Below are 5,180 nucleotides of genomic sequence, written 5' to 3' on the forward strand. Positions count from 1 at the left end.
ATGCATGTTTTCAAAGTTGAATCTAAAGATGAAATGCATTTTTTCATAAGATTCAAGTCTTCATTTTTTTGGCACATATGCACCTTTAGAAGTAGAACATAAATAGTTATCTATAAAAGAAGCTGTATCATTCTTTATGTTCTCTACTTCTAACATGGCATCAATCTTAGCATGAGATAGGCTAGCAATAGATGAGATCAAATTTCCATTTTCCAAATTTAATAAGTTATTGCTTTCTTTAAGCATAGTATTTTCATTTTCAATGACATCAAATTTGGACACTAGCTTCTCATGATCGGATTTTAAAACATCATGCTTGCTTTTTAAATCATTAAAATCATTTTGCAATTTGTTAAAGGCATGCAATAATTTTTCACTAGCACAAGCAAGTTCATCACTAGATAAATCATTATCGGGTTCGAACTCGCAAACCTCACTAGGGCTATCGCCTAGTGGCCGTGTGCATGAAGCTCCTTTAGAACTTGATGTTTTGGCATAAACCAACTTTTGAAACTTTGTAAAATGTTTTTATAGACTTAGTAAAACATGTATAAACTGATATTGAAGTCTATAAACTAATAAGACAATATTTTCACAAAATTACATATTCTATGTAAAGTACTAAAAAACACAATAGAGTATGTAATATCATAAAAACCAAAACACATGTATGTTTATATATAAAACTATATATATATATAGAAACCAAAACTTGTGTATATATATATAACTATATATATACAAAGAAACCAATAAATGTGTGTGTATAGAAAATTGAGCTTAGAGTACTTAACACACATAATATAAATCCTAAACTACATTACCCAAGCAATCTTGATACTTGGTAATCTCGCGGATGAAGCTTGAACTTGATCTTTAACTTTGAATTGCATAAGCTTCACCGACATTCCGCCAACCTCCTTTGGATATGATCGTTGAAGCTCTATTCCATCCATCCTCCAACTCGTTGTTTGTCTATAATAAATAGAAATATACCAACACTAGACAAACAACATTAGTGGTAAATTGTTTGTTAAACATCATCAAAACAAAGAGGCCAACAATCTCCCCCTTTTTGATGATGACAAACAATTTACAAAAAGGAATATATGCATGAAGAAAATGAATATATAATTTATAATTCACATGTATATAAACAAGAAAGAATATACATATACTCACAATATTTCTCCCCCTTTGACAACATCAAAAAGGGGACAAAAGATTAAGAGAGCGAAAGCTCCCCCTATCAATAAGCATAGGTGAGTATAACATATAGAAAGATATAGGGATTGCTCCCCCTATCAAAATGCCTCATGAATATATGAAATGAAGATCATGGCAAACATATGTGAGCAAGCATAGATGAATATGCTAAATATCACTCACATACTTACAAGAGAATGAGAACACATATGAATGTATTATTGAGATAATGTGTCTCAAAGCATAAACATAAAGATCAAAAATAGATTTATGAAATCAAAAGAAGAGAAACATGAGAATCATGCAAATAGTTTTCAAATGAAAACAAATCAACTAAGAGAAATCATAAATCAAAGTTTAAATCAAAAAATGTAAAATCAAATCATCATTGATTCAAAAATCAAGAGAGGCAACTATATCTAGCTCTTGAGCTAGTATCAACCCATATGAACATTTTTAGCACCCGGTAAACAATGTTTGGGAATAAACACCCAATAACTCCGGAGGGTTATATAAACATAGTCCTCTCATCAAAAAATAATAATCATGAAAACAAAAGATTTTATACAAGAAAAATTGTTTTCATAACCAAAAGATTTTAAAGCATAATTTTTAAAACCAAGAAAAAGAAAGATAAAAACATTAAAATTCTTGGTTTAAAATTCAAAATTGTTTTGGTACCCAAGAACTCTTGGTACCAAAAGATTTAGAGACATGACCCCTATCATTAAAGCTCAAAGTCCTAGGGTTATGAACCCATACAATGACTGGTTATCAGAAAGGACCTCCCAAATGAAAAATATCATCATTTTACAAAATAGTCCAAAACATGAAAATATGAGATACTTGAATTTTGATGTTTTGGCATAAACCAACTTTTGAAACTTTGTAAAATGTTTTTATAGACTTAGTAAAACATGTATAAACTGATATTGAAGTCTACAAACTAAGAATACAATATTTTCACAAAATTGCATATTCTATGCAATGTTTTCAAAAATATATATATATATATATATATATATATATATATATATAACTATATATATACAAAGAAACCAATAAATGTGTGTGTATAGAAAATCGAGCTTAGAGTACTTAACACACATAATATAAATCCTAAACTACATTACCCAAGCAATCTTGGTCTTCAATTAAGCTTGACTTGGTACACGTTGCGGATGAAGCTTGAACTAGATCTTTAACTTGAATTGTTGTATAGGCTTCACCGACATTCCGCCAACCTCCTTTGGATATGATCGTTGAAGCTCTATTCCATCCATCCTCCAACTCGTTATTTGTCTATAATAAATAGAAATATACCAACACTAGACAAACAACATTAGTGGTAAATTGTTTGTTAAACATCATCAAAACAAAGAGGCCAACAAGAAGATATCAATGCAATGGGCACCTCAAAGCCGAAACCCTATGTCGATACTTCCTGCTTAAAGCATCTGCTATGACTTTCTCCTTACCCAGATAATACTGAATCACGAACTCATAGTCCTTGATAAACTCAATCCACATCCTCTGTCTCTGGTTGAGTTCCTTCTGAGAGAAAAGATACTTCAGACTCCGATGGTCTGTGAACAACTCAAACTACACTACATTCGAGTAGTGTATTCATGCCTTTAGCGCGAATACTACTGCTGCTAACTCCAAATCATAAGTGGGATAGTTCTGCTCATGTACCATCAACTGTCGTGAGATATATGCTACCGTCCTTAGAGTCTACATCAAGATGCCTCCTAAATCTGCTAATGATGTATCTGTGTAGACCATAAATGCCCTGTCACTGCTCGGAATAGTCAAAGCCAGCTTTATAGTCAACTTAGCCTTCAAGATATCAAAGGCATTCTGGCACTCCCCACCCCAAATGAACTATACACCCTTCTTTGTAAGGCGCGTAAGTAGCGTCGAAATCTTTGAGAAGTCCTGGATGAACTTCTTGTAATAACCGGCTAAACCCAAGAAGCTTTGAATCTTTGTCACCGTCTTTGGTGGTTCCAAATCAAAAACTGCTGTAAACTTAGTCGGATTCACTAGTATGCTCTCTCTGCTGATGACATGGCCGAGAAATCTAACTTCTAAAAGCCAAAACCCGCATTTGCTGAACTTGGCATATAACTGACACTCCTATAGAGTCTGCAAAGCTAACCGGAGATGCTGATCATGATCTGCCTCCGATCTCGAATATATGAGAATATCATCGATAAAGACAATTACAAACTGGTCCAAGAAGGGATAAAAAACCCGGTTCATCAAATCCATGGATACCACGGGTGTATTAGTCAACCCAAATGACATGACCAGAAACTCGAAAGATTCATATCGAATAAGGGAAAAATGGCTTTGGGAAAATTCATTTCCCGAACTCGCAACTATAATAACTCAAATCAAAGATGAATCTTCAAGAAAAATATTGTGCTTCGCACAGCTGATCAAACAAGTCATAAATCCTAACAAATCCGGATAGTGAACTTGTTCACATCATAATAATCTACACATAATCATAAGTTACTGTCGTCCTCATTCTCCCTAAGAGGATTAGTGATCCCAGAAATAAAAAGATACTCCAGCGAGTAATACTCTAGGATAATAACTCATTTATCTAATTCTATCTGTAGCTCCTTTATCTCAGTACGTGCCGTACGATAGGGTGCTCAGGATATCGGTACTGTGCTCGGCTACAACTCGATGTAGGAAACAACCTCTCTCACTGGAGGAAATCTAGGTATGTCCTGAAAGACATCCTGATACTCTGAGATAACTCTGGTCTCACACAAATCAGCACTCCGGTCCCTCAGCATCACCTACTTGACGTATACCAGAAATGACCCATATTCCGGCCACCCTGTGAGGTTGCTACTATCTATACAAATCCAACGAATGCTCACAAGCTGACTATTTTAGTACAACAGTCGATACTAACAAGGTATGATGATAGCTAATCCATACCAAGAAAAAAATGTCAAAATTTGACATTAGCAACACGATCAACTTGATGACTAACTCAGACTCATCTAGTCTGATGATACATCTCCTACAGATAGAAGGGACACCCCCCTAAAGGAGTAGAGGCTGACAACGGAATATCTAAGGAATGTGCTACAAACTGAAACCTATCAACGAAGGCATGAAAGATAAGAGATAAACGAATTTCTAAATCAAACTAGATCCAAGCTGAAAGGAAATCATGAAGAAAGCTCCGCTCGTACCCTGATCACGCGGTACTGCTGAATAAACTCTGCTGGTGGTGTAACAAATATGGGACCATCTGTCCTTTAGGAATCTCCTGAATAATACAAATCTGACATGCTGGTCCCTAAATCCTTGGATTAACAAGTAGTGTCTCTATTTTCCCGCTACTGGTCGAAATTATGACTCTGAGACTATCGACCGTGACCTATATCATGCTGGCTTCCTGCTGGTGTACTGTGATAAGTCTTTTGCTCTTGTTCGATCTTGTTGTGATTGTAACATGTACTCCGAACTCTGTGTTACTTCGGTGCTATCGAATCATATGGTGCTCCTTTCTTATATTATCCTTGTTGCTGAGTAAAAATTATTCTTTCGCTGCTAGGATTCTCTAGATTCTGCAATAGTTCTCTTGCCATTATCATTGTTACTATTTTGGTTTTGATTTCTTCCTTCACCACAGGTATATCTCCCTACTTTACTTAGACTAGCTCTAATTGCTTGTTGAAGTATTGACTAAAATTCTCTCAAATAGATGATAATTGCTACCCGACAAAAATCTTGATGTCGTTGCTATCTTCCAGCGATGTCCTCAATACTGAATACATCTAACTTCTGCTTGGTACTAAGTCGACGTTCAAAAAAATTTCACATACTCCTTCCCTTATAGGTTGTAACTGAAATTGGTGTACCTTGAAACTCTGGTGCTCTTATTGTCTGATATCTTTCTTACTCTCTCAGGGCTAAACATCCTGCTCTGCGGCTCTATAAAC

The sequence above is a fragment of the Asparagus officinalis genome, chromosome 8 (genome assembly GCF_001876935.1).
Source record: "Asparagus officinalis chromosome 8, Aspof.V1, whole genome shotgun sequence".
NCBI lineage: Eukaryota > Viridiplantae > Streptophyta > Magnoliopsida > Asparagales > Asparagaceae > Asparagus > Asparagus officinalis.